The following is an 11,219-nucleotide window of genomic DNA, read 5'->3' on the forward strand; positions in this document are numbered from 1 at the left end:
TGCTTGGTTTCCTTCATAACCTTTACGACCTTCTGTGAGGCAGAAAGAGACAGCTAATTAATAAAGAGCTAGAACACGAACTAGTCTTGTTTTATTATTTCTGTGGTAAACCGAAAACAGCAGCAAAATTAAAACCCTCTGACCAACAGCAAGTTGGGGAAGAAGACTTTCAGCTTACACACCCAGTCTTTCACAGAGGGAAGTCAGGACAGGAACTGGAGCAGAAACCATGGAGGAAGTCCACTTGTTGGCTCAGTTGCTTTCTGGTACAGGCTAACTGGGATAGCCTTGGGATAGCCTTCTTGTAATTTTGGTCCAGCCTAGCCTTCATCTGCTGAGCTAGCTTTCTTAGACAGAGAGAGCCCTGGCTGCCTAGGGTTGGTACCGCCTAGAGTGGGATGGTCCTTCTCTCTCTCCCACACCCATTGTCTGTCTAGATTGCCTTTCACAGACATAGCTGCAGGCCAACCTGACAGATTCAGTTCTTCAGCTTGAGGCTTCCTATTCTCTGGTGACTCAAGGTTGTGTTAGTGATGAAAATTAACCAGAACACATCCATTCATACATAAATAATAGATAATATATATACTATTCTAACAGATATGATACATGATAGCACATATACTGTATTAGTTATTCTTTTGCAACCATGACCAAGGCAACTTACTTAGATTTATGGATACAGAGGGCTAAGAGGACATCGGGGCAGTAGGAGCAGAAAGCTGAGAGGTCACGTTACCTCAAACACAAAGCAGAGAGACACAAACTGGAACAAGGGTGAGGCTCTGCCCTCTCAAAAGCGACCTCCATATGTCCTCCAGGAAGAGTTTACCTTCTGAACCTGCCAAGGACTGAGTGCTCAAATGCCTTCTATGGGAGACATTTCTCATTCTAACAACTACATATACATGTATGTATACATGCACATCTGAGAGAGTCTGTCTTGGCTAATTTTTTTGTACAAACACACTTATAATTTCTAGAAGGACAGACTAATTAATTTTGTTTATTAATGCACTTCTAGTACCTACTATATTGCCTGGCATACTTACTGATCCTCAACAACGATTTATTGGAAGAAGAGACAGCAAACCTCTCTCTGCCAAGTGAATCACTATGAGGGTGCTGCCTTCTCTCAAGTCAGATAGCAACTGTGACCGAGAAAGTGACTTCAAGCCTGGTATAAAAATGTTTCAAGATTGAAGCACCCATGGAGAGGCTCTCTGGGTACAGCTCAAGTGTGGAGTGCTTGTCTAGTATGTAGCAAGTCATGGGTTTGACCTCTAGCAACATACATATGCACAAGTGTGCATACACACACACACACACACACACACACACACACACTTCTTGTGGGGTATTACTCTCCAAATGAGACATATTACTTCAGATGCTTCATTCTGGAAGGTCTGACATTAAGTAGACTTCTTTACTTGAGTGTTTGGTCATGTGACCATTTTTCTTAGTTTCTATGGGGAAAAAAAATGGCCACAGCCATTCTTTCTCATATCCAGGCCTTTTACACAAGATTCTATCCCATAAACTCAGCATAAAGAGACAAGAAAGAAAACTCAGTGCTAGATTAGATTGTACAAGATACTGTCAGAATCTTAGCAACAGAATCAAAATAGTGTTCAGGGCGCTGCAGACTCGTGAAAGGACACACTGTTTCCTTAATTGGGGCGCTGTCCAATCCACAGAGAGACGTATTTCTTCTCCAACGCTGCCAATTTCAAACTGGGACCACTGAGCTCTCTCTAACCCTGAAGCTGAATGGTCCTGAAAAGAAAAAGTGACAAGGGACCGTGGGAATATTTCAAACAAGCAAAATAAAAGCTCACCAGGGCGTTGCAAAGACTGCAGGCAGGGAGTCAGTCTCCACCTTAATCCCTTGTGTTGAAGGTAACATAAAATCAGGGTTAATGTTTCTGTGTAGTTTCTGCTGTTCGTTTGGTGGGAGCTTGATCCTGCTTCGCTTTGAGCCATTCCTACTTGAAGGCACCAGTCTGTTTCATATCTGTTTTGGGTTGTCTGTGTAATGCACTTACTTGGTGATTGTTCACACAGCAAGGGGTCACAAAAGGAGGCTCCACAGGGTACTGACGGGTGTTAATGAGGCCTGAGATGGGTGCTGGAGTCTGGAAAAGGGAAGAAAGTTCTACCAAGTGGTGTAATGGTCAGACCAAGGTGACTGGCACACCATCTTCCAGCATCCACGGTTTCTTTATGTCAGGAGCATTCCAAATCCTCCCCACGAGAAGCACACCATTGTCAACCACTGTGACCCTGCTTCCATAGGACATGAGACTTTGATCTTCCAGCTCAACTGGACTCCTGCACCTGCTGCAGCCTTCTCTCCATTCTCCTTCCCTGCCTTGCCCAGCCTCCAGGACCCACTGCTTTACAGGTAGATAGCAACTTCTTCTCATCTTATATGACGAAGGGCCTGTGGTGTTACGTGTGTGTGCGCACGTGTGTGTGTGTGTGTGTGTGTGTGTGTGTGTGTGTGTGTGTGTCTCTACTCCTTACTGTATTTCTTCTTCCCCACCCCCAGCATAGCTTATCATGGGAGGAGGAGACACTTGGACATTTCTCCCCTGAATCTGGGTAGTTTTCTAACTAGAGGATCATCTGAAGCCCGTAATTCAGCTGACATTCAGTGGGCAGTAGGATTTGCTGGCCTGACCCAGCAGTATAGACATCTGAGAAGCTAGCCAGGACTTTGCTTTTTTTTTTTTTAGTGAAACCAGGATGGGTATGGAGGGGATTCTGAAAGTCCCCATTGATACAGGCCAGGTGGGGCCGGTGGGACCAGGAAGACAGAAACCACGTACATATTTATGAGAAGGAATTAAACCTTGGAAATTGGTAATCCAGTTGATGACAGAGTTGAGGGCCCAGAGGGAGGTAGTAAGAAAACTCAGAGATTATCCCCCAAGTAGGCATAGATTTAACTCTGCTGGCATGGGAGACAAGGATCAGAGATGGCATGATTGGGGTACAAGGACTCGTCTGATAGGAACAAGGACCACAAAAAGACACCCAATTTCTGCCAGAGATGCCATTTGTACCCCAAAATCTGCTTCAACCTCTTCGGATTGTGGGAATCTTCCCCAGATCCAGCTGGTCTTGAAGCCTGGACAACCACAGCTTGAAGGAGTCAGTCTCCTGTGATAACAGAAACAGGCAGAGAAAGAGGTAGGAGGAGCCCAAGACTAGAAGAAGCTATGAGGGCAGCAGGGGCTGGTCTGCTGCAGCACTGCAGGGATGTATGGGGACCCCTGGAGACTGCTTCCCAGAGCTGAGAAACAAGACTGGCAGCATGACCCTCTCAGACGAGAGAAACACTCATCAAGATTGGCCGCTGGGGCGAGAGAGCTAGTGGGTGACATACGTGCCACCCAACCCTAAGGACTGGTGCTGTCATCCCTGGCACCCACCTAAATGCCACGGGTGTAGTGACTCATCTATAATTCTGCGTCCATCTGGAATACGGAGACTAGAGAGCCCAAAGACAAGGTGACTAGCGAGACTAGTCAAATCTCAGTAGATAAAATGGAGACTTGTGGAAGGGGGCACCAGGCAGACACTTCTGGTTTCCCTGTGCACAGAGATACACATCACACACATGCATATGCATTAAATAGAACCATTGGCCAGCCAACCCCATGAGAGGGCAATGCCATGCATCCTCTAGGCTGAGAGAGCCACGTGCTGGGGTAGTTGTCACCATCATCTCATGAGAACAAACCAGCCACATCCCAGGGGCTAGGCCTCACCTCCACCACCACTTCTCAATTTTGTCTCCATTCACCACACCCTCACTGCTGGGGACACACTCACCTCTCTTGTCTTATAGAATTAGAGGGTTGCAGTCATTTCCAGTGTCTTAAGAGAGTGGGAAAAAAATCTCAAAACTTCCTCTGAGAAAAGTGCATGAAACTGGTGTGTTGAACTGGGCAGTGACAAATTATATCGACATCTGAGTTGGGTTGGATATTTATTTGAGAAGTAAGTGCGTTAACCATAAATGACTTGAGAATTTGACAACTGGACCTAATTTAACAGTTTGCTCTAAATTTAGTATTCCCACCCCTCGTTCTAAGCAGGAAACAAAAGTTGTCAAAGAAATGTAGATGTGTTCCTAACGAAAATTGGGCATCATGTATAGCACTTCCAAGCAAGTGTGTATTCACTCTTGTGTGTGGTGTGTGCGCGTGTGCGTGCATATGTGCATGTGGGCATGTATGTGTGGGTATGGGTGTGCCACACTGTGAAAAGGGAGTCAGAGGGCAACCTTCTGTAGTCATCTGTCTCTTCTACCACATGAGTCCTGGGAACGGAACTCAAATCATCAGGCTTAGAGGTAGGTGCCTTAACCCACTGGGCTGTCTTACTGGGTTTTTACTCAATTCATAAGTTCTTGAGGAGGAGAAATAAAGACCTAGCAAGCTTGGGGAGTGGAAATTCTAGATATGTTTCTCTCTTTAAAAGAAAAAAAGAAAAACTATAGATAGGTGATACATAAGTAGGTAGATGAATAAAAAGATACATGCATAGATAGATGATAAATATAGAGAGATAAACAGATGATAGATGATAGATAAATGGTTGATAATAGATAGGTACATAAATAGATGATAGATTGATAGGTAGATGATTGAAAATGAATAGATGATAGATACATGCATACATAGATAAATAATAGATAATAGATAATAGGTAGGTAAGTAGATAGATAGATAGATAGATAGATAGATAGATAGATAGATAGATAGATAGATAAAACTTTGGGTCACAGTTTGAGGGGGCTTCAGCCCACGATCTATTATTGGGTCACAGTTTGAGGGGGCTTCAGCCCACGATCTATCTGTTGTGTTAAGCCCATGATGCAGGAAGCACGGGTCAGAACAAAGCCATTTGCTTTATGACTAGAGAACAAAAGAAAGAAAAAATGGTGTTGGGTACCATTAATTTCTTCAATGATGTGTTCCCAAATGACCTGAATAGCTTACCAGCCCTACCTGCTTGAGGCTAAGGCTCCAATCCTCTCCCATAGCATCATGTAGGGGAGCTTAACCAAGTGGGCCTCTGGGAGACACTTTTGATCCAAATTATAAGATATAGCAGAATGGTTCATCTTGACTGTAAACTCGATGAGTTTTAGAGTGGCCCAGCATGGAAACAACATCTGGGCATATCTGTGAGGAAGGTTTTTGGCTAGATTAATTGGGATGAGAAGATCTACCCTAAACAGGTAGGGGTTGTTAAGCTACCTAGAACCCTGGGATTAAAATGAAAGTGAGCTGAGCAGAGATCATCTCTCTGCTTCCTGACTGCAGATACGATGTTACCAACCATCTGGTCCTCCTGCCTTATGCTTCCTCCATCATTGTGAACGGTATCCCCCACTATGAGCCGAGTGTAGACTCCTCCTTCATGAAGTTAAATCGATGTTGTCAGGTATTTGTCAGGGCACTAAGACAAATAGCTAAGTCTCCCACCTTCTGTGCTCTGCTTTGGAGATGTTGGCACCTGTGAGCAGACCTACCTCACCTTATAGAACTGCTCATGGTGTGGAGAAGACGGAAAGTTGACGTGAAGGGAGAAAGGATTTACTTGTTCCTCTTTCAGCATTTGTTTATACCATTTCTGGACCACAGCCTTCACCATAGCAGTCAATTTCCATTTCTAGAGATTTTCTATGTGCCCTGAACTCTCTAGAGGTCCCTGGGCCTACTGTTCCCATGTTTTCTTTGTGTAGTTTCTTCCAGAGATTCCCGGTCCCCACCATTATCTACTTTTATCCCCCCACCCCCGGGGTGCTACTTACCTAATGATTTACTAAAGTCTCTCTGTGTTGGAGTAACTAGTGTGACTTCTGTTTTCCCGTCTGGGCATCAACAGAGCAGAAGACGTAGCTCAGTTGGCAGAGTGCTGGTTAACATGCAAATGTCTTGGATTTGATCCCCGAGTATCATATAAACAAGGCTGGTGGCTTCTGTTTGTTTTCCTGACACTGGAGAGGTCAAGACAGGTGGATCTGAAATTCAAGGTCATCTTCTGCTTCATAGGACGTGTGAGGCCAGCTTGGGATACATGAGACGCTATCAAAAGAAAGAGGCGGGGGTTAGGGGGAGTGAGAAGGAAAGAAAACTAACAAAGAGAAAAGAAATTTTAAAATGAAAGAAAGGGCTAGGAGCAAGGAACGTACGGAGATATTTAAATGAAGGTGCAAGATGAGAGATTATAGCTAAGGTGCCAACCAAGCTATGACGTGATTAGCCTCCACCACAATCAAAACGCTGTGACTTACTGTTGTGAAGGCGAGGAGACACCTTAACTTGCTGCCGAAGCCTCTCTGTACACCCAAGCTCAACACTCACTGTTTATATGGGATAGAGAGTAATGACGGTGACCTCCTTACCAAAGGTTCTAGGTTGATAACTGTCAAGAAATCAGATCATTTATAAAAACTGTGGGATACTAAAACCCTCTAAGTGCCTTTTGTGTTCCTCCCATAAAATACCTAAATGTGGGGGCTGGGGATTTAGCTCAGTGGTAGAGCGCTTACCTAGGAAGCGCAAGGCCCTGGGTTCGATCCCCAGCTCCGAAAAAAAGAACCAAAAAAAAAAAAAATACCTAAATGTGGGTGATAGAAAGAGACTCATTTAGTTCACCATTTTCCTGACTAGAGAGTCCAAACAGCATGGTATTAGCATCTTGGCTGCATCCCGGCCTAGGGGGAAACAGGAAGGGAGCTGGTCTCATGGGGAAGGGGATTATGTGCAGGCAAGGAGAAGCCACGATGGAGTCATGATCTGTCTTCTTATAACTACCTGGGGGTATGGATTTATTCCTAAGAGTCTGGACACACTCAAGAAGCAGCAGGCATATTCTACTCGGTCCCACATCCAAAGTTTCTACCACCTCAGTCCTGCCATGGACCAAGCATCCTACACATTTCTTAGGTCACACACTACATGTAAACCAAATGTCCAAACCGATGGGATTCCTATACATTGAATGTACTGGGGACTGATCTGTCACTAACGTGATTCGCAGTCCTAGACAACACACATGACAGTGAATATCATAGAAATACCTTAGCCAGCCAGAGCTTTCTAAAGATAATATTAGGCATCATGGAGTGCTCCAAGCACCATGGAGACCGTGAAGAAGAATTTCCACATGGGTTTAGGAGCAAGGATCTTCAGAGATCTTAATAAGTGTGGTCTCCATGGAGCGGGGGTGGCAGGAGCTGGCGTGGACAGACTCCAGGAATGAGTCAGAGCGGCTTCTCAGTGTGTCACTTCACTATCGTGAGGGAGCCAGGCAGGTGGGGAGCTGAGTGGTGTCTTCCTAGCCAACCACCAGACTCATGATGAGTGCGAAGACTGGATCTAAAGGAGTCCAAGAAATACATCCTCCTCCACTAAAAACTCATCTCCAAGTATACAACCACGGGTCCTTCTTCTGTGATCAGTTGTCTAACTCAGCTAATGTCCCGGAAATCCTTAGAACCAGTTTCCTACTGCAAGGAGCATGCCGTTGTCATAGAGAAAAGACTCAGATCGGATGGGTGAGCCGAGAGAATGCTGTGTTGTGTACAATCTTGGAAGAAGGGACGGAGGCTAAAGCAAGCTGGCTAACCCCAGCTCAGGAGTTGACAGTGCAGGGCTTGAATCCTGGCTGCACACTTGCTTGTTATGGATCCAGAAATTCCTCGGCCTATGCTGGCTAGCAGTCTTTTTACCTGAATGATGTAGATGATTGTGTCTTCTCTGGTAGACCTTAGTGAGGAACAAATGCATTAACAAAGCACTCAACACATAGCCTCATGTATACAACAGGCCCACCAGCCTCATGTATACAGCAGGCCTACTTACCAGCCTCATGTATACAGAGATGTATTTACAGAGCCACCATTTAGCTGTCTGCCAAAATTCCTGTGGCGAAAATATCTGCTTAGACTCTGCTTCATGTGCTCCGGGGAGTGTGAGTGACTGTCAAATCACCTCTTTCAGACAACCCTGCTGATTACCCGTTAGTTTACTCCTCGAGTTCTCACCTCAGATTTATGGCTGTAGCTGCTTTCTAAGGATGTCAGGGGGTTGGAGGTCAAATTTAGGAAGACTCCCGGAGGCTGATGGGAGGAAATGAAAGGAACATCTCAAACTGTTCATTCTATCAGCTCCAGACCATGCCTAGAGGAGCCATATTGTGCAGAGTTGTGCAGGGCAATTGAGATTTGGATGAGGTTTAGTCTGTTGCTATGTTGCGATGCTAAGTGCAGGCTCCTAAGACCTGGTTGCCCTAGAGATGATAATCTGCACATAGATCCAAGTGACACTATGTGTGACCTTGTCTCCCAAGTCATTTCTGGTTGGTGAATAAAGATGCTGACTGCCTATAGCTGGGAAGAATTGAGAAAGGTAGGGTTTGGTGTTCTCAGCCTTGGGGTCGGAAGAGACCATGAGGAGAGAGAAGGTGGAGAGAGGAGAGCGACGCCATGGGTTAGGAGTCAAGAAAGCATGGCCCTGAGGGCTGGCCAATTGGACTTAAGAGTGATCCAGATGAAACATAGTAATAACTTGGGGTTCCCAATAGGAAAGTGGGTTCTTAGAGCATAGAGGGTAGATGTCCCCCCAGCTCTAGAGCTGACTAAGGTTTATTGTAAATAATGAAACTTGGGTGTCTTTTATCATGGAACTAAATGATCAAAGACAGAGTAGAAGCCCCGGATTGAGATTAAATATTTTCTACAACAAGATTGACTGTAAGGCAGTGGTTCTCAACCTTCCTAATGCTGTGACCCTTTAATACAGTTCCTTATGTTGAATTTTTTCATTACTTCTTCATAACTGTAATTTTGCTATTGCTGTGAATTATAATATAAATATCTGATATGCCTGACGGTCTTAGGTGAACCCTGTGAAAGGGTCGATTGACCCCCAAAGGGTCCTGACCTACAGGTTGAGAACTGCTGCTCTAAGGTAACTCTCATGAGAGTGTTGATTCTCAGGACCATGAGCTTGCTGCTTTCTTGGTGGTGCTCCATCTTCTCTGACTCTCAGAGTCCCACAGAGTTCAAGAACTGATACTTAGTCTTGTGCAAAAGTCAAAGGAGGTCATCTGTATTCCTTAGCTCATTCAGACCTATGCTGGCCTAACCATGACGAATTCGAGGTATTTGGAATGAAGTTCTAGATCAAATGTTTGCTCAACTTGAATGGATCTGCCCTTGTGAGTGGATGGATCGGAACTTCTGGGGGGTATTACTCAGAGCCTAGAAATAAATCCAACAGAAAATTCAGCTAATTCTAGAGCAGAGATAGTATAATTCCAGTTCAAGTCAAAGAAAATCAGCTTTAACAGCCTTCTAGAGATGAGATTCCCAACTGTGTTTAAGTCCATTTAAGCCTGTATTTCTGTCATTTGCAGTAGCATGAGTTATACCAGAGGAAGAGGCAACACTTGAGAGATCTGAAGCCAATGGCAAGATTTGAGATAATTTCTTGGTTACCCCCATGTTGCTACAGACAATACGATTGGTTACTTTCTTTGAGGCACTGAATTGTACGTAATACCTATTACTTTGGTGCTTACAGGATTACAATTAACGAAGTGCCACCAAACTAGTGGCTTATGAACAACAGTAGTTTTGTTTCTCATTGTTCTGGGACCTAAGGAGTCCAAGACCAAAGCTCCAATAGATGTGGTGTCCTTTGAGGGCCTGTGTCATAGGCAACACCTTCCCAGTGTCTTCATATAATGGGAGAGGTAGCCTGCTATCTGGGATCTCTTAAGTCAGGGTACCGATCCCAGTGTGAGGGCTCCCCTTCATAGTCTATTGACCTCCCTTATCCTTCTAATTGCTTGCGAGTAGAATTTCAATGCAAACTTTAAGAGACTTTAATATTTGGAACACAGCATCTATTACAGAGAAAAATCTATTGACTACCTCCAAGCGACAAATTAGAGAGCTATCAAAAATGCTTTTGGTTAAATACCTAGGGACAATGCCTTATGGGTAATTTCATTTAAGGTCCTTGCTAGCTAATCGCCACGGTCACTTTGCAGGTGTATTCTCATAACAGTAGTATGTACAACATGGGGGCCACATTGATCTTGTGAGTCATGCTCATCCAGGGGTGTGAGAGCCCCCATTTCTATAAAGAAGGAAACTCTTGCTTCTATGGCACCATGAAGCAAAGCCTCCTCCATCTGGAGCTGAGACTCCTCAGTTCTGTCAGCATCATGAGATGCCATCTTGCACCCGCCCCCAGTGGTTCCCTTGGTGTTAATTGCTCAAAGAGTAAATGATTCATAATTTGTACCAGAGCTGTTGCTGTAATTACAACAATGAAGAAGATAGAACTGTTAATTGTCTCCACTTCACTAATAGACCTCAGGCTTGTGGGGTAAAGCTTAGAAGCTGGGCCAGCATTGCTTTGTCATCTGCCTGTTCCCTGGGGGTACGCCATGTCTGCATGCAGAGGAGTCTCTGGCAGAGCCTTCTGGGTTCTGTGTGAAGTGGCCTTGGGACTCTTTTGTCCTTCACACTTCTGCAGAGCGAAGGACAAAAGCCAGGCAAGGACAGAGGCTTAAATGACACCATCAACACCTACCACATTTCCTCACAAACCAGGATCCCCAGGAAGAGACTTCCCATCCTTCCCCTTCTCCCTTCCTTCCCTTAGGCCTTCATTTATTCAGTCCCCTCCCTCTGTTTCTCTTCCCCTCACCTCCTCCCTTCCTCTTTCTTTTGTAGTAGAACTTCTAAATTTTTCTTAAAGAATTCTGCTTTCATCTGCAATCTCTGGCACTCAGTACACAGTAGACACTACCAAGTGTTTTTTAAGACCTACTTGTGAAAGAAAACGGACTGGCGAATCAGCCTGGTGTTTCACATGATATGACTACATTGGTTCTAACTTCTAGCAGCACTTGTAACGGGAAGGATACTCTATAATGTACAATTATCAGGAGCAGCAACACAAATCTCTCCAAGTATTGGTTATGGTCTTTGGGCCTAGATGCATACAGCGACTCATTTCCACGGAACGTCTCATGGTTCGTTGATGTCTTCTGCTGAGCCAGGGGTTCTCAAAGAAGAGTGCGGGTACCACTGTCATCCCATTCTCCTGCGCCTAGAATAAATCCAGGGCCCTGCTATGTCCCTCAGTAGACATGAGGCGAATGCTGCTTGAACATGT

The 11,219-nt window shown here is 44.9% G+C and overlaps 1 long non-coding RNA gene across 1 annotated transcript in view; it reads right to left on the reverse strand.

The window, feature by feature from the left end:
* Positions 1 to 70: 70 nt before the first annotated feature.
* LOC134483793 (uncharacterized) overlaps positions 71 to 11,219 on the reverse strand; it is a 13,218-nt gene continuing 2,069 nt past the window's right edge. The window contains exons 1-2 of the long non-coding RNA XR_010060810.1: positions 5,834 to 11,219; positions 71 to 3,168 (exon numbers count right to left, since the gene is read on the reverse strand). The exon at positions 5,834 to 11,219 is cut by the window's right edge and continues 2,069 nt beyond it. This is a non-coding gene — a long non-coding RNA (uncharacterized LOC134483793). The remainder of the gene's footprint in view (positions 3,169 to 5,833) is intronic.

Source organism: Rattus norvegicus, chromosome 20, assembly GCF_036323735.1.
Source record: "Rattus norvegicus strain BN/NHsdMcwi chromosome 20, GRCr8, whole genome shotgun sequence".
Classification (NCBI taxonomy): domain Eukaryota; kingdom Metazoa; phylum Chordata; class Mammalia; order Rodentia; family Muridae; genus Rattus; species Rattus norvegicus.